This window comes from Berghia stephanieae, chromosome 11 (genome assembly GCF_034508935.2).
Source record: "Berghia stephanieae isolate SIO BIC M18660-M18661 chromosome 11, UCSD_Bste_1.3, whole genome shotgun sequence".
Classification (NCBI taxonomy): Eukaryota; Metazoa; Mollusca; class Gastropoda; order Nudibranchia; family Aeolidiidae; genus Berghia; species Berghia stephanieae.
Genome location: NC_088370.1, coordinates 13,461,938 through 13,481,937, shown reverse-complemented (window position 1 = coordinate 13,481,937; position 20,000 = coordinate 13,461,938). Strand labels below are relative to the sequence as shown.

The 20,000-nt window shown below is 37.7% G+C and overlaps 1 protein-coding gene across 1 annotated transcript in view; it reads left to right on the top strand.

Annotated features, from left to right (window-relative positions):
* The window catches only part of LOC144957025 (uncharacterized), a 204,155-nt gene that overhangs the window by 94,003 nt on the left and 90,152 nt on the right, over positions 1 to 20,000 (top strand). The gene's annotated exons all lie outside the window — the stretch shown is intronic.

Sequence of the window (20,000 nt, the reverse complement as noted above, 5' to 3'; positions counted from 1 at the left end):
TCTTCCATCTGTTGTCACTATTGAACCTAGGTATTTAAAACTTTCTACGTTGATATATATATATCGTGGATACTTGAAAACGGTCATTGATGTGAAACGTCGTTTGTTTACGTGAGTCAGATTTACTCACTGTATCTTTCTCTCCATCAACCACAAGACCAAATCAAACCCGAAAAGAAAAAAAAACCCAGCATTTATATAGAGAGTATGCAGATGACGTCACTCAGGCCTTTGTTATTGTTTTTGCCATCCGCGTTTGTGTGTTGTTCTCACTAAACTGTATTAACCAGACTATAAAAGTTCATGGTTACACAGAGTTTGTGTGTTGGTCCGTTATACTTCCGGATGGCAATGTTGTGAACTCCTTGGCCAAGCGCATTCTATCTATAGAGCAATATCCACTAAACGTGCTCAAAGGGCTTTACAATGGGGTCCCTGACCAAGAGCAACACTCATAGTGGGCAGGGAGGTGCTTTTTGTGTCTTCTATCCCCCTGTATGTTTTCAAACTTGCTTTCTGTCTTTGTCTTGGAATGAGATTACTTGGTTGAGTCCTGGCCCTGGCTGAGAGAGAAACAGTCAAATGTATACTTAATTTTGGGAGATGATATTTTTTTTTCCTTGTAGATCATCTCTGCTTTGCACCGTATTATGTTGTGTATACATATTATATATGATTTGTAAACATTTGAGTGTATTCCTCTTCGTAGGGACATGTGCTTGTGTATGGATGAGACTTTTAGGTGATCTCAAACTAAGTATTTTGATAGTCCTGGAACCTACATCTGTTTCCTATTTGAACCAATTCCCCTTTTGTCTTCCCTTTTCTTGGGTACTTCAATTGTAATTCTAGAACTTTTTACTTTCCCATTTTCTTCCTTTTTACTGGCGCTGATATGACCTAAATGTGTTGCAAGCGCCGTAAAACCCTTACAAAACAAACAACATCAGCAACACTTAACATGTAGGACGTGACATGATGCATGTTAGGCGATATTACAAATTTTTTTTTTCGGACAGAGACAACGCTTCTAACGGCCAGGTACTTATTTTACACCGGAGTACGGTGAGAAAACGTGAGTAAAGAGCCTTTTCCAAGGATTCAACAATGCGCCGAGCGAGGCTCGAACCCCAGGACTTTCCGATCCGAAAGCGAGTGTCATACCAATAGACCACATTATAGCCCCACAAACGTATTTTTCCGATTGGACAGATAATTAATCTGAGTTCATCTGTATAGATCTATTCCATAAATTATGAAAATCTCCCAGGAAATGTTGTACAAGCCTGAAATGATACACTTTAAGCTAAACGAATACATTAAAGTGCTATATTTGCAGGCAAAGCCAATCTACCAATTCATCTAAATCGGTGTCAAATGGCCGATTATTATGGCCCAGCAGATTTTTCTACATAATCATTTGAACCCATAACTCTCTCTCTCTCTCTCTCTCTCTCTCTCTCTCTCTCTCTCTCTCTCTCTCTCTCTCTCTCTCTCTCTCTTTACCAGTCTGATGTCATGTCGCCCAGCAACGGCGGTCATCGTGGTTCTAAAGAAAGAAAATCGGTACTTTTTATTCTTCATGCTGGCAAGAACTTTTCATATGTCTAGTGATCAGAATGTGTAAAGTCAAAACATGATCAGATTTATATTGGGTTTTTTTCCCCCTCTGGATACGCTTCTATGCTCGACGGAGAAAGATTTCATAAGGACGTACGCCATTGTTCCGATAGTTTAGAGCCAGTTACTAAGTTACCATGCATCATTACGAGGGAAGTGACGTCATGACTGTTGAAGCGTATTGATGCTGTGGAATTAGGTAAAATACTGATAACGTCCGCCAGCCGGATATGACGTAGCTACCAACAGACGAAACTATGTGTAACCTTTAACGTTTAAAATGGGATTAATATAATTTAGTGAGAACTTATTATCATTGAAATGGCTGTCTAAAAGTATTAACTACGAGGTGAGTGACGTCAATTGGATTCAATAGTCTGATGTCAAGTCGCCCAGCAACGGCGGCCATCGTGGTTCTAAACAAAGAAAATAGGTACTTTTTATTCTTCATGCTGGCTAGAACTTTTCATTTGTCTTGTGATCAGAATGTGTAAAAGTCAAAACATGATCAAATTTATAATGTTTTTTTTTTCCTCGGGATACGCTTTTATGCTCGTCGGAGAACTTTTTCATAAGGGCGTCTGCCATTGTTCCGATAATTTAGAGCCAGTTACTAAGTTACCATGCGTCATTACGAGGGAAGTGACGTTACTACTGATGAAGCGTATTTCGGTCCTCCTTTCAGAAGCAAAGAAAGTAACGTCGTTCAATTGGGATGATCTATATTACATTTCCACGTGCTCGAGGTCATTGGTCACATTGGAATATGTGCTCAACGTGACGCACATAGTGAAACGTTTTCACAAGTTTTGAAATATTTAACATCACGATTGGTCATTTTGTTCAGCTTGGCACATGGGTATGTTTACAACTTTCATAAACAAAGCAGCGTGTTTACATTTCTGAAGAAATATCCAACCGTTGGACAGAAACAAATCACGTGATTGATGACTAGGTTGGACGAAAACATGAATATAGATCGCTCCCATTCTTTGTTATTATTTTTAGACAGTCATTCTCGCTATTTCCTCTCACTAATAAATCAGTTCAATTAGAGATTAGATAGTGTGCTCTTGGCGAAGAAGCTCGCAACATTGCCATCCGGAAGTATAACGCACCAACACACAAAACTATGTGTAACCATGAGCTTTTATGGTTTGGTTGATACAGTTTAATGAGAATTACTCATAAACATGGATAGCTCAAAAAAAAAAGACCTTATCAAAGACCTGAGTGACGTCAACTTCATACTATCTATAGACAAATTTGTGTGATGGGACGTTATATCCGTTTGGCGGATGTTGTGAGTGATGTTACCAAACGCATCGCATCAATTTGGTGATTAGTGATTAGTAACATTAAGGGTCACACACAGTTTTTTTGTTGTTTTTTTTGTGTTGGAAAGTTTCATCTGGCGGACAGATGTGTTGAGTATTTTACTTAAACACCTTGCATTAATGGGAGCGATCTGTATTTGTCCAACCGAGTCATCGATCACATGTTTTGTTTATTGGCAAACCATTGAATATTTATTCTTGCTAAATATAAACATTCTGATTTGTTAATAAACTGGTTAACCAGCTGGCTGCCATAATCTGGAAAAACACGTATTTAATAATTTGGTCAGAAAAGTCGTCCTTCAAACATCGATCGATTTAAATGTCTTTCATCTTTTCAAAGACTCTCAAACCTTCTACTTCAGGAAGGCTTTGCGAAGTCCCAGGTTTAAGAGATTTTGCCAAGTTGAGGGTCATTAAAATAGATCGATATTTGAAAGGCGAGTTTTCTGGCCAAATTTTTAAAGATGGGTTTTCTCAGGGTACGGCAGTTAACTGTTTAAAACACACAAAATTCACTTTTTAGCCTTTGAATAAATAGAATGAAGATGACGTCACTCAGCTATTTGTTATTGTTTTTTTTTGTCAGCCATGTTTATGATTAATCCTCACGAAATTGTATTACCCAGACAATAGATAGATAGATGCAGATGACGTCACTCAGGCCTTTGTTATTGTTTTTGCCATCCGCGTTTGTGAGTTGTTCTCACTAAACTGTATTAACCAGACTATAAAAGTTCATGGTTACACAGAGTTTGTGTGTTGGTCCGTTATACTTCCGGAAGGCAATGTTGTGAACTCCTTGGCCAAGCGCATTCTATCTATAGATTGTATGCGTTTGGCTCAGAAGCTCACAACATTGCCATTTGGAAGTTGACGTCACTCAGGTCTTTGTTACTGCGTTTTGCCATCCGCGTTAATGAGTAATACTCACTAAACTGTATTAACCAGGCTTTAAACGTTCAAGGTTACACATAGTTTTGTGTGTTGGTCCGTTATACTTCCGGATGGCAATGTTGTGAGCTATAGATCTATAGAGAGTGTGCGCTTGGCTGAGAATTCTCTACATTTATGTTCATGTTTTTGTTTTGTCTTTTGTTTTTTGTTTTTATTTTAGAACGTTCAGGAACAAAACAAATGCTCGCGATCGCCTAAAGTTTTGAAATTCAAATTGAAATTAGGTCAAGGATAATCCCGAAAGCCTTGGATGTAAACTCTCACAATCTGTAAGAAGAAGAAGAAGAAGAAGAAGAAGAAGAAGAAGAAGAAAGAAGAAGAAGAAGAAGAAGAAAGAAGAAGAAGAAGAAGAGAAGAGAAGAAGAGAAGAAGAAGAAGAAGAAGAAGAAGAAGAAGAAGAAGAAGAAGAAGAAGAAGAAGAAGAAGAAGAAGAAGAAGAAGAAGAAGAAGAAGAAGAGAAGAAGAAGAAGAAGAAGAGAAGAAGAAGAAGAAGAAGAAGAAAAGAAGAAGAAGAAGAAGAAGAAGAAGAAGAAGAAGAAGAAGAAGAAGAGAGAAAGAAGAAGAAGAAGAAGAAGAAAGAAGAAGAAGAAGAAGAAGAAGAAGAAGAAGAAGAAGAGAGAGGAGGAGGAGGAGGAGGAGGAGGAGGAGGAGGAGGAGGAGGAGGAGGAGGAGGAGGAGGAGGAGGAGGAGGAGGAGGAGAAGGAGAAGGAGAAGGAGAAGGAGAAGGAGAAGAAGAAGAAGGAAGAAGAAGAAGGAAGAAGAAGAAGGAAGAAGAAGAAGGAAGAAGAAGAAGGAAGAAGAAGAAGGAAGAAGAAGAAGGAAGAAGAAGAAGGAAGAAGAAGGAGGAAGAAGGAAGAAGAAGGAGGAAGAAGGAAGAAGAAGGAGGAAGAAGGAAGAAGAAGGAGGAGGAGGAGGAGGAGGAGGAGGAGGAGGAGGAGGAAGAAGAAGAAGAAGAAGAAGAAGAAGAAGAAGAAGAAGAAGAAGAAGAAGAAGAAGGACGAACGAATGAACGAAAGCAGGAAAGAAAGAGGAGGAGGATTAGGAGATAAAATTCAGACCAGCGGCTGTGTTCCTTCATGGCTTGAGTTTGCCTTGGGGGAAAACAACAAAAATTAACAATGAGAAACACGGTTAATGAAAATTTTCATTTTTTGTGGGTATTTTTTCCCAACTTAAACGATATTTGTCTTGAGAATTACATTTCTCAAAAAAAAGAATATCACATTTACTATCTGTTTGTATATCTAAATATATAGGTATTCATTCCCCCAACTATCTTCTGTCTATTTATCTTTCTGTCTTCCTATCTATCAACTTATCCATCTAACTATCTATATATTATATATCTCTGTCTATCTATCTGCTGATGGTTTTTCTGTTTGGAGAGGAAGATGAAGAAGTAGAAGAAAAGGAAGGAGAAGGAGGAGAAAATGATGGCGAAGAAGAAGGAGAAAAAAGAAGAAGAAGAAGAAGAAGAAGAAAGAAGAAGAAGAAGAAGAAGAAAGAAGAAGAAGAAGAAGAAGAAGAAGAAGAAGAAGAAGAAGAAGAGGAGGTAGGAGGAGGAGGTGGTGGTGGGGATGGTGGTAGAGGAGGAAGAACAACAGCAACAACAACTACAACTATAATAGCAACACAACAACAAATACCTCTACCCATCCAGTTATCTATCTAGCTATTTGTCTGTCTTATCTATTTAGTTATCTTTAAATGTTTGATACGTGATTGTATCGTCAAGATACATATAAGCCTTGAACTATGGATGTAAAATCGAAACATAAAATCTTCATGTATTCGTTTATTCATTTATGTGTGCGTACGTGTTGTGTGCTTATGTGTGTAGGTGTGTACAGTGTGGCAACATCAATAACTAAATTCCAACAAATGTGCATTTACACTCTTTTAAAATGAAGATTCAGAGGCATTAGTTCCAGTCGACAAGTTGTCTGCGAGCAGAAAAATCTGTCAATATCTGCCATTCTCAAATCAGCCGTACTCTGGAAAAACACATATTTAAAAATTTGGCCCAGAAAGCTCGTCCTTCAAATTTAATATCGATCGATTTAAATGACTCTCACCTTGGCAAAAATTCTGAGATGAGAGTCATTTAAATCGATCGATATTTGAAGGACAAATTTTCTGGCCAAATTTTTATATAATTTGTGTTTTTTTCAGAGTGAGGCAGAAATACTATTGGATGTTTTGGAAAATTTTGGTTACATTTTGAGTAGGCCCTGTCTGCTTGAAGAGTTTTTCCAAGGGCGTGTGATGTCCGAGTGAATAGATAGAATGAACTTGACCTCACTCTAGTCTTTGTTATTGTTTTTTGCCATCCACGTTTATGAGTATTACTCACTAAACGGTATTATCCAGACTGTAAAAGTTCATAATTACACATAGTTTTGTGTGTTTGTCCGTTATACTTCCGGATGGCAATGTTATGAGATTCTTAGCCAAGCGCATACTATCTATAAGATATCGCATCATCACCCGAAGATGCCAAGTTTGAGGGTAGCTTAAGTCAGCTCGGAGCCTGACAGTGAACAACAAAAAATTACTTCAAAGACAAAGCCAAATCACCACAAGAAAACAAATCATGAGTTGTATTCAATAGTTCAACTATTGTGATCAGTTAAGTTGTTTCATTGAGCACAACTAACGAATACTCACCACACCGTGGTTAAATTATAGCCTGACACTGACCAAAGAAGTACGTCATACGACAAGTCTTTAGTCACAAAAGAAAACAAATCGTGAGTTGTATTCAATAGTTCAACCAATGGAATCACTTGGTTCCTTGAGCATTACTAAAACAACTCACTGGACGGTGTAAAAACTCAGAAAATGACGTCAAACTATAAGTCCTAGTCGGTTCTAGTGTCAGGCTATAAGTTAACGATGGCTACGCTCCAACCGCAACTTTCGTAAAATTATAGCCGGACATTACCAAAAAGTGACGCTAAAAGACAAGTATTTGGCCACAAAAGAAAACAAAATCGTGAGTTATAGATAGAATGCGCTTGGCCAAGGAGTTCACAACATTGCCATCCGGAAGTATAACGGACCAACACACAAACTCTGTGTCACCATGAACTTTTATAGTCTGGTTAATACAGTTTAGTGAGAACAACTCACAAACGCGGATGGCAAAAACAATAACAAAGGCCTGAGTGACGTCATCTTCGAACTATCTATATTCAATAGTTCAACCAATCGGATCACTTGTTTCCTTGAGCACTACCAAATAAAGACAACTCACTTGGCTGTCCACAAGCCTAAAAATGACGTCAAAATATAATTCTTAGAGTGTCAGTTAACGATGGCAACGCTCCAACAGCGAAGCCACTCGTAACCATCGTTTAATTGGATACAATAGTCTGATGTCACGCCGCCTGGCAACGGCGGCCATCTTGGTTCTAAACAAAGAAAATAATTACTTTTTATTCTTCAAGCTGGCTAGAACTTTTCATATGTCTTGTGATCAGAATGTGTACAAGTCAAAACAAGATCAAATTTATGTTTTTTTTTCACTCTGGATACGCTTTTATGCTCGCCGGAGAAATATTTCATAGGGCGTCCGCCATTGTTCCGATAGTTTAGAGCCAGTGTTACTAAGTTACCATGCGTCATTAGGAAGGAAGTGACGTTACGACTAGTGAATCCTATTCTAGCCTGACACTAGAACCCTCTCAGACTTATAGATAGTTCGAAGATGACGTCATTCAGGTCTTTGTTATTGTATTATGCCATCCGCGTTTGTGAGTGATTCTCACTAAACTGTATCAACCAGACTATAAAGGTTCATGGTTACTCACAGTTTTGTGTGTTAGTCCGTTATACTTCCGGATGGCAAAGTTGTGAACTCCTTAGCCAAGCGCATTCTATCTATAGTTTGACTTTTATTTTTTTTATGTTTTTGCACCGTCTAGTGGGATGTCGTTAAGTAGAGCTCAGGGAAACAAGTGATTACAATGGTTGAAATGAACTATGAAGTCACTGAGCAAAAAACATGACGTCGAAATATGTTTTGGTCAGTCCTTTTATCAAGCTATAGATAGTGTGAAGTTGACGTCATTCAGGTCTTTGTTATTGTTTTTTGCCATCCGCGTTTATGAGTAATTCTCACGAATAAATGTATTAACCAGGCTATAAACGTTAAAGTTTACACATAGTTTTGTGTGTTGATCCGTTATACTTCAGGATGGCAATGTTGTGAACTTCTAAGCCAAGCTCATACTATCTATAAGTTAACGAAGCCTACGTTTCAAATGCCTCTTTCAGGGATCTTTTTTTCTCTCCTTCAGCCTCCCCCCCCCCCACTCCCTCTCTCTCTCTCTCTCTCTCTCTCTCTCTCTCTCTCTCTCTCTCTCTCTCTCTCTTGAACAAAGACTAAGTTTCATTTTTATTTCATGTTTGAAGTCCGTTAACCCATTTTAGATGACACATTAAGGAGCAGGCACTGGTTTAAGGAAAACAATCTGAAATTGGTGTGTATAAAACAATGCCAAATAAAACAGAAAGAGGGAAATAAAAATTTTTAAAAGGTCTGAGTTTTGATCCCCGGTAAAAGCAAGGTGAATTTTGGAACTTTTTTCTTGTATTTTTCTTTATTTTTTATCAGGTACACCTTTTCACGATTTTAATCCTTTTGATGCTATCCGATCTAAAGTTGTTGGGTTTTTTTTTATTTTTTTGGATCAACTTTCATCATTCATGCGGTCTCTGCAGTTCAGTGTGTCGGGCACTCTCCTGATGATAAGATAATGAATGGTCCGGTAAGGATCCCGGGTGTCGAGGTTGTATCTGACCCGCCTTTCCACATCTGGGAAAGGACTTTGCGATAGATCATCGTCCTGTTAGAAGGGTAGCATGTATATGCTACCGTGCGTTTCATGTTATAAAAACTTGGAAAGATCCCAGCGGCCCTGAAGGAAGGACAATGGAATCCCCTCAAAACATTCGTACCAGCACATCAATCTGATATCCGATTATCTAAATTGTATTTCCGAGTACCTAAATTGTATTTCCGGCGACCCGATTGGTTTATTATGACAACAATACAACAGGAGACCGAATCTGATTGGCTGAGGAGACGAAGCCATTGTTATCGCCCTTGCTTCGTTGTTCTCACATCTCGAGTTTTTTTCGATAAGTCAATTTCGCAGTTGATGACTTTTGGAGTAGGTATATTTGGTAGACAGAAAAATAGGTTTTGGTGGCTTTTAGTCGATAGTTGATAGGCCTCGTTTTTTATCGTGAGTGTCTTGAAGCACAATCGATAGAGCATTGAGCATAGGTCTCCAACAAATATGAAATGGTGGGGAGGGTGAGATATTGCTAGCAAAAGCAGATGAAATGTATTAGGGGGAAAATTTGAGATTTTATACAGCGTAATATCCACTAAATGTGGTCAAAGGGTCCCTGGTCAACAGCAACATATAACATGTAGGACGGGATATGACGCCTGTTAGGCGATATTACAATTTTTCTGACAAAGTCTAAGCTGTTAAGGGCCACGTACTCATTTTACACCTGAGTACGGTGAGAGAATGTGAGTAAAGAGCAGTTTCCAAGGACTCAACTATGCGCCGAGCGAGGCTCGAACCCAGGACCTTCCGATCCAAAAGTGAGTGTCATACCACAAGACCAAATAGCCGCAAAGAAACCCAAACACACAAAGTCAACATTTTACGACTTGGGCAGGTTTGATTTTTTTAAAAAATATTAATAATGATAAATCTTTATTATCCTAAAATGGAAATTTCATTGGTCTACATTCCTCGATCAAATGATACGTTATATTAAGTATACAAATGTGTGAATATTATAATAGAGATTCTTTTATGTCTTTGGATTTATTAAACAAGTTATTTTTATCGTGCCTAGTGAATCTACAACCTTGCGAGTTTAATATAAACAAAGAAATGAAAGAATACTTTTTTCCCATCACTCCAAGTAAGATTCTTCGACTTTCGTGACCAATTGTATGGAAGGATCTCTAGTCATCAATTCGCCATAATTTGTGTTTTTCTCCATCTGCTTGAATGACAATTGGAGCCAAAAAAGAAAAACTTTGGATTTTGTATCCATGCGCACCAAAAGATTATTTGTAATAACCAATATATATATATATATATATATATATATATATATATATATATATATATATATATATATATATATGATTGAGGGGATTTAGCTGGGACCACGTAGAGTGTTCAACAGTTTCTTGGAGCGAATTATTAATTAATTTATTTGTTCTCGCCTCCCTCGTTTTTTCCATGTTCTACAACGTTGTTTCGTCCAGAGTTCTGGAATCGATTTAAGGTGTCTGGGAAGAATGACTCCAGGACCTCTGGACGAAACAACGTTGTAGGAAAACATGTAAAATAAAAAACGAGGTGAGAACACAAATTTATATATATAATATATATATATATATATATATATATATATATATATATATATATATATACATGTATATATATATATATATATATATATATATATATATATATATGTGTGTGTGTGTGTGTGTGTGTATAATTTTTTGTGTGTTCTCACCTCGTGTTTTTTTTTACATGTTTTCCTACAACGTTGTTTCGTCCAGAGGTATATATATATATAATTAATATATGATTATCGACTTTGTAATCTCGTTGAGGAGTTACGTCCAGTGTAAGTCACATTAGATCCATTTGATTAGATGGTGTCTCATTCAAATCTATGATATGATTACTCCAGCTTTAGAGGGATGAAATAGATAGTAATATCTATAGACATGGATCTATGAATAGATCTATAATTAGATTTATAGTCGGAGCGGAGGCAGTCGACTCATAGATTGATTCCGAAGATGGTCAACCTCGGACATTTTTTCCACTTTCTTTTTTCTCTTTTTTTATAGAAGGGGGGGGGGGGGGTCAAATTTAAAACTAATCAGAGATTCATTATTTAAAAATGTATTCATTCATTTAGGTATCTATTTATTTATCATTCATTCATTCATTCATTCATTCATTCATTCATTCATTCATTCATTCATATATGGTTGATATAGATAGTGTGCGCTTGGCGAAGAAGATCAAAACATTGCCATCCGGAAGTATAATGGACCAACGCACAAAACAGTATGATTAATTCAGTTTAGTGAGAAGTACTCATAAACGCGGATGGCAAAAAACAATAACAAAGACATTAGTGACGTCAACTTTGATCTATCTATAGATAGTATGCGCTTGGCTTAGAAGCTCATAACATTGCCATCCGGAAGTATAACGGACCAACACACACAACTGTGAGTATCCATGAACTTTTATAGTCGGGTTAAAACAGTTCAGTGATAGTTCGAAGATGACGTCACTCAGGTCTTTGTTATTGTTTTTTGCCATCCGGGTTTATGAGTAATGCTCACTGAACAGTATTAACCCGACTATAAACGTTCATGGATACACACAGTTTTGTGTTTTGGTCCGTTATACTTCCGGATGGCAATGTTATGAGCTTCTTAGCCAAGCGCATACTCTCTATAGCCGGATAAAATGTACCACAACACACAAAACTATGTGTAGCCTTAAACGTTAACAGTCTGATTGATTGAATTAAGTAAGAACTAATCACCAAAATGCTGTCTAAAATTAACAACAAATAGCAGAGTAACGTTAATTTCTTTCCATCCATTGATGGTAAACGTGTAAATAAAATACTCATTCGTTCTTTCTACCAGATCAATCATAGCAAAACGTAAAATATGTGTAAGCTTAACCGTTTATAGTCTCATTGAAAGAATTTAGCGACAACTAGTCACATGACTGGCGGGCTATAAACAATAGATGTTGAGCAATTGGCTAAGAAACTCACAACATTGCCATCCGGAAATATGACGGACCAACACACACGGTTACTAAGCCAGTTACTAAGTTACCATGCGACATTACGGGGGAAGTAACGTCACGAATGTTCAAGCGTATTTGTGTAAGGGCTAACCCACACCGGAGACTGACTCCGACGACCCGGCACATATATTTAAAATGTCCAGTCGTTGGACAGCAACTCACCATGTGACCAATGACCAGGTTGGACGAAAAAATGAATATAGATCACTCCCATTAAGGGGATCAGACCGTCGCCATCGTTAACTTATAGCCTGACACTGGCCAAAAAAGGACGTCAAGATGCCTGTCTTTGGCCACAAAAGAAAACAAATCGTGAGTTGTATTCAATAGTTCAACCAATGGGACCACTTGTTTCCATAAGCACTACTAACGACAACTCACTAGGCGGTGCAAAAACCAAAAAATGACGTCAAAATGCCAGTATTTTTTGGGTTTCAGTGTCAGGCTATCGATAGTTCGAAGATGACGTCACTCAGGTCTTTGTTATTGTTTTTTGCCATCCGGGTTTATGAGTAATGCTCACTGAACTGTATTAACCCGACTATAAACGTTCATCGATACACATAGTTTTGTGTGTTCGTCCGTTAGACTTCCGGATGGCAATGTTATGAGCTTCTGAGCCAAGCGCATACTATTTATAGCCGGATAATATGTACCACAACACACACAACTATGTAGCCTTCAACGTTAACAGTCTGATTGATTGAATTAAGTAAAAACTAATCACGGAAATACTATAAAAAAATAACAACAAATAGCAGAGTAACTTTAATCTGTTGATGGTAAACGTTTAAGTAAAATACTCATTCTTTCTCCCTACCAGATCACTCATAGCGAAACGTAAAATATGTGTAAGCTTAACCGTTTATAGTCTGATTGAAAGAATTTAGCGAGAACTAATCACATGACTGGCGGGCTATAACCAATTGATGCTGAGCGATCGGCTAAGAAACTCACAGCATTGCCATCCGGAAATATGACGGACCAACACACACGATTATGTGTAAAATTGAACGGTTATAGATAGTATGCGCTTGGCTAAGAAGTTCACAGCATTGCCATCTGGAAGTAAAATGACAAACACACAAAACTGTAACCATGGTCTTTTATAGTCTGGTCAATACAGTTTAGTGAGAATTACTCATAAATGCGGATGGCAGTAAACAATAACAAAGACCCGAAGGACGTCATCTTTTTTTTTCCCTCTGGAGACGCTTTTATGCTCGTCGGAGAAAGATTTCACGAATGCGTTCGCTATTGTTCCGATAATTTAGAGCCAGTACTAATTTACCATGCGTCATTACGGAGGAAGTGACGTTACGACTGTTGAAGCGTATTTGCGGAATGGCTATCCCACACCGGAGACTGACTCCGACGACCCAGCACATTTATTAAAATGTCCAGTCGTTGGACAGCAACTCACCATGTGACCAATGACCAGGTTGGATGAAAACATGAATATAGATCACTCCCATTCAGGGGATCAGACCGTCGCCATCGTTAACTAAAAGATAGTTCGAAGATGACGTCACTCAGGCCTTTGTTATTGTTTTTGCCATCCGCGTTTGTGAGTTGTTCTCACTAAACTGTATTAACCGGACTTTAACAGTTCATGGTTACACAGAGTTTGTGTGTTGGTCCGTTATACTTCCGGATGGCAATGTTGTGAACTCCTTGGTCAAGCGCATTCTATCTACAGCCTGACACTGGCCAAAAAAGGACGTCAAAATGCCAGTCTTTGGCCACAAAAAAAAAAAAATCGTGAGTTGTATTCAATAGTTCAACCACTACTAACGACAAGTTACTAGGCGGTGCAAAAACAAATAATGACGTCAAACTGCGATGGCTACGCTCAGACCTTGCCTTCGTAAAGTCGTGACCTGATACTGACAACAAACTCACGTCAAAGACATGTCTTTGGCCACAAAAGAAAACAAATCGTGAGTTGTACTCAACAGTTCAACCAATAGGATCGCTTGTTTCCGTGACCACTTACTTAAGAAAACCTCATTAGGCGGTCAAACAAAGCTAATAAGGACGTCAAAATAATGTGGGTATGCGTGGGTTTTAGTGTCAGGCTTTTCCGTTAAGGATGGCCACGATCACTTTGTTAAATAATTACAAATTGAATGTCTTTTGTATACCATTTTGTCTTGTCACTTCTTTTACAATGAGATACTGCGGTTATCACACATGCTTATGGACGTTAATCTGTATTAGGAGGATAATCGTCTGACAATTGAGTTGAGGGGTTGACATTACCGCCCTTACTTATATATTACATTAATTGGGAGCGATCTATATTACCTTTCCATATGCTCGAGGTCATTGGTCACATTAGAATACGTGCTCAGAATGACCAACTTAGTGAAAAGTGTTCACAGTTTGAGAAATATCCAACATAGAATTGGTCATTTTACTCAGCTTGACACCACGGGTATGTTTACAATTTTCATAAACACGGCAGCGTGTTTACATTTATTGAGAAATGACCAATCGTTTGACAGCAACAAATCATGTGATCGATGACTAGGTTGGACGAAAACATGAATATAGATCGCTCCCATTGGATTCAATAGTCTGATGTCGTCGCCCATCGTGGTTCTAAACAAAGAAAATCGTTACTTTTTATTCTTCATGCTGGCTAGAACTTTCCATATGTCTTGTGATCAGAATGTGTAAAAGTCAGAACATGATCACATTTATAATGTTTTTTTTCCCTCTGAATACGCTTTTATGCTCGTCGGAGAAATATTTCATAAGGGCGTCCGCCATTGTTCCGATAGTTTAGAACCAGTTACTAAGTTACCACGCGTCATTACGAGGGAAATGACGTTACGACAGTTGAAGCGTATTACTGCGTTATCACATTCTTATGGATGTTAATCCGCATTATGAGGATAGTCGTCTATCGTTTGAGTTGAGGCGTGACATTTCCGCCCTTGATTATATATTACATTAATTGCCTTGTTCAGCAAGGTCGATAGTCTGGGTGGGGTTCCCGACCTCCATAGTGGGCAAGGAGGTATTTACCGTGTCTTCCTGGGTGGGGTTCCCGACCTCCATAGTGGGCAGGGAGGTACTTACCGTGTTTTCCTGGTTGGGGTTCCCGGCCTCCATAGTGGGCAGGGCGGAGGTACTTACCGTGTCTTCTATCCCCTTATAGCTAGCTGTTTTCCAATTTGCTTTCTGTCTTTGTCTTGGTGTGGGATTATTTGGTTTTGTCCTGACCCTGGCCTGAGTCCTTGGCTGGGAGGGACACAGTCAAATGCGTAGTTATTGTTTTGGGAGATGATATGTTTTTTTCTTATAAATCATCTCTCTGTCATGTATTATAATATTTGTTATTTGTTAATGTATAATGAAATGTAAACATTTATACGGGACGTAAAGGAGCGATGGTGGGCGATCTTTATTGATGACCAATAAATTTATATTGATATTTAAACTAGAGAATAAAACGCCACCATTCTTAAACTAGAAGATCATTTAAACAAGAAATGTAATCAGTCCCCCGGGAAGAGTGGATTTACACTCCCGATGAGATGGGAGCCAGTGGTGGGACATTACGTTTGTCTTCCCTATTGACTCTTATACCGTAGCCATCGTTAACGTATAGCCTGACACTGACCAAAAAATTACGTCATAATGCCAGTCTTAGGCCACAAAAGAAAACAAATAGTGAGTTGTATTCAATCGTTCAACCAATGAAATAGCTTGTTTCCTTTGTCTGCCGTATTCTTGGATGATTTAATTGTAATACTACAACGTTTGACTACCCCATTTTCTTCCTTTTTACTGGCGCTGATATGACATTAATGAAATTTAAGCGGGTAAAACCCTTAAAAACAAACATTAGTGAGAACTAATTAGACGACAGGCTTTATTTATTTCATGTAATAGATAATCGAACAATAGATTTTCGGTTCTCAATAAAGCTGAACTCGAGAGAGTTAAAAACAATAACAAAGAGCTCCCCTTTGTTCATTAACGCTCTCCTCGCCACCTGCAACAAAATCGCCACTTTTGTTATGACACAATATACATTTTTCTTATTCAGATTTATTTTGTACATCATAAACTTTGAAGAATGATCATTGTTTAATTAATAAGAACATAAAGTTGTTTTGGAGAGAGCTTGTTTGAGTTTTAAAAAATCAATTTTTCAGCTGGATAGATAAGCTTGGCATTTTGGAGAATACTGAAAATGATCGGTAAGGAGTAAGGAGAGAGTTAACTGTATTTGTTTGACGTCATCCCATTAGGATTTTATGAGTTAAAAGGAGGCTGGTATTTTAGTGTTGCATTATAAAGGATTCTTAATTCTTTCGTGTCTATGGTGTTATTGAACGTGTTATTTTAAGTGCGCGACTAAATCTTAGTAGTAGTAAGCTTCGCAGTCCGAATGACGCTTGCTGAGAATTGTGTGATTCAGTCATAGTCGATAAGTATAGCTGCTCTTTCCATCCGTGTTGTTAATTGTTTCCATTGGTCACGGTCCTGGGCCGGAGTTTTGAGGCTGTCAAGATCTTGATGTGACTTTAGTACGGAGTATTTCTTAGTTTTTCAGGATTAATTCGGCTTCATCTGAATCCGGAAATTTCTGATATGTAGAGAGGTCCTGGTTCAGGGTAGTTATTTTTAGGGCACCACTAAATCATAAGTGAATGTTATGAGCAATAAAAAAAAAAAATAACGAGTTAAATAAATCCGTAGCAATGAAAGAATATACGATTCTTACACTCTTGCCTTTTGGAATTTCGGACGTGTTCCCATCCGCTGCACGAGCTTGCGAGTTAGTGCGCGCTGGAAACAAAGTTCAAATTCCAAAATGCAAAAGTGTAAGAAATTATTTATTCTACCCTCAATCAATTCCGATTTCGTCACCTTTGATTTAAAGACATGTTCAAAAACACTTAAATAATAATATTTCTTTTTAAAGAATCACATTTTTAGTGAAATTTAATTATTTATAATCTGACGTCACAATTTTATTTTTGTAAACATGATAACACTACACGTTACTATTTGTGTCAGTACATGACATAATCAGTCGGAAGGTGAACATTTTGGATTTATTTGCTTTTTTTTTACATTTTCTGAAAGAATATTCTCCTCAGAGCATTTTAATCTTTATTTGAAGTAAATCGGGTGATTTTTCATGAAGTTATGGTCAGATTTATGGAAAGGTATCCAGCAACTTTTCTCAAATTTCATACTTTTATAATAATATATTTTTTTACTTAGAATCGATAACGCTTGATTTTAAACGTGATTTTTTATTATTAATGGGGTGGGGTAGGTGTGTACATAGATGCAGGTCTGACACCCGAACGCAATTATGGGCCACGTTTAACATTATTGTAACGGAAAATAGTTTGAGTCATTTTTTGAAATTTCTATTGCGGCAATGAGCCCATAATGAATTGGGTTATCAGACCTGTAAATAAGTGCACGTCGGATGGGGTAGAATAGTGATTGTTTTATATCACTCAGAATATATAATAATTTCAATTGTCACAGTAATATCTACAGAAACGTGAGTGGAGCGTGTTTTAGATCACCCAGAATATATTAAAATTATTTCAATTGTCACAGTAATATCTACAGAAACGTGAGTGGAGCAGTCACTTATGTTGATAAAAACAAGAAATGAAGTGAGTAGGAAAATGCCACAAGACAATAGAGAATAAAAATTTCGCGGCGGGTGATGGGGGCGTATCGTGGGTAGCTCATACGGTAGAGTCCGGCTCTCCCCGGCCAGGCGGAGTTGTCGTACCAGTAAGGCCGCGTGTTCGAGCCCCCATCGCCGCCGCGAAATTTTTATTCTCTTTTGTCTTCTGGCACTTTCCTACTCACTTCATTTCTTATAGTAATATATCTACTGAATTCTAGAATACATGAAGTAATACGCTTTCAACAGTCGTAACGTCACTTCCCTCGTAATGACGCATGGTAACTTAGTAACTGGCTCTAAACTATCGGAACAATGGCGGACACCCTTATGAAATATTTCTCCGACGAGTACAAAAGCGTATCCAGAGGAGAAGAGAAAAAAACATAAATCTGATCATGTTTTGAATTTTATACATTCGATCACAAGACATATGAAAAGATCTAGCCAGCATGAAGAATAAAAAGTACCGATTTTCTTTGTTTAGAACCACGATGGCCGCCGTTGCTGGGCGACGTTACATCAGACTATAGATAGTTCAAAGATAACGTCACTCAGGTCTTTGTTCTTGTTTTTTGCCATCCGCGTTTATGAGTAATGCTCATTGAAATGTATTAACCTGACTATAACCTTTCATGGATACACACAGTTTTGTGTGTTGGTCCGTTATACTTTCGGATGGCAATGTTGTGAGTTTCTTAGCCAAGCGCATACTATCTATTGAATCCTATTACGCCTACAATAGTCATGACTTGACGTAGTGTTAAGTGTTGCTGTCTCTTATGATTGATTGATGTAGATTTGATCTTGGTTTACATTTCATCTCATTCTCTCTCTCTCTCTCTCTCTCTCTCTCTCTCTCTCTCTCTATCTATCTATCTATCTATTTATCTATCTCTCTCTATCTCTATCTCTATCTCTCTCTCTATCTCTATCTCTCTCTCGCTCTCTCTCTCTCTATCTCTCTATCTATCTATCTATCTATCTCTATCTCTATCTCTATCTCTATCTCTATCTCTCTCTATCTCTCTCTCTATCTCTATCTCTCTCTCGCTCTCTCTCTCTCTATCTATCTATCTATCTATCTATCTATTTATCTATCTCTCTCTATCTCTCTCTCTATCTCTCTCTATCTCTATCTCTATCTCTCTCTCTATCTCTATCTCTCTCTCGCTCTCTCTCTCTCTATCTCTCTATCTATCTATCTATCTATCTCTATCTCTATCTCTATCTCTCTCTCTCTATCTCTATCTCTCTCTCTCGCTCTCTCTCTCTCTCGCTCTCTCTCTCACACACCCACACACACACACTCTCTCTCACTCTATCTCACTTTCTCACTCTCTCTCTCTCACTCTCTCTTTCCCTCTCACGCACACACTCTCTCACACACACGCAAACTCACATATTCTTACCTATAATGTTTTAAGCATAACGCCAAAGTAATATAACATCTATTCCTTTTCTTCTGACGAATAAAAGGCCAAAGGCCGTCGCAAAACGTCGTTTACTATATTTTGTATCTTTCATAACAGTCATTTTACTCCCTTTATTTTACTATATATTTTAAGTGGTACTGTCGATACAGTGAATCCAAAGGCCGAATCGTCATTTACTTGTTTTGTACCTTTTATAAGAGTCCCTTTAATTTACTCACCATTAAAAAAAAGAACCAAAAATAAACAACAACAAAAACGTAAGATTTTATATAGGACAATATCCACTAAACTTGTTCAAAGCGCTTTACAGACCAACAGCAACACGTAACACGCAGAAAGGGACATAGGCTGTTAGGCGATATTGCATTTTTTCCGACCGAGACAACACTAAGTGTTACTGTTGACATGGGACCGACCCATTGTAAAGCTCTCTGGGTACATTTAGTTGATATTTCGTTTTCTAAAAGCACTCTGTTGTTGTTTTCGTTATGGTTACTCATTTACAAATCTGATGGCCCGTCGAAAGTGTTATGGTCGTCCCGTTGTTGTGGTGGAAGTGGACCTTTTACGAGCATGAAATATTGTACATTACAACGATGTGAAAATCATGTTAAAACAAACCCATTATATTGAGAGAACGAAGTTGACGTCACTCAGGTCTTTGTTTGTTTGTTTGTTTGTTTGTTTGTTTGTTTGTTTGTTTGTTTGTTTTTGTTTTGTTTTTTGTTGTTTTTTTTTAGGGGGGGGTGTTGTTTTTTTTTTTGTTTTTTGTTTTTTTGCCATCTATGTATATGAGTAATTCTCATTAACCTGTATTAGCCAGAATATAGACCTTCAAGATTACACATAGTTTTGTGTGTTGGTCAGTTATATTTGCGGATGGCAATGTTGTGAGCTTTTTAGTCAAGCGCATACTATCTATAAACATTCATGGTTACACATAGTTGTTTTTTTTTTTGTTTGTTTGTTTGTTTGTTTTTTTTGTTTGTTTTTTCGTTGTTTTTTTTGTGTTTTTTTTTTGTTTTGGTTTTTTTTTATTTTTTTTTTATTTTTTTTTTTTAAACAGATGAGGATCACTCTTATT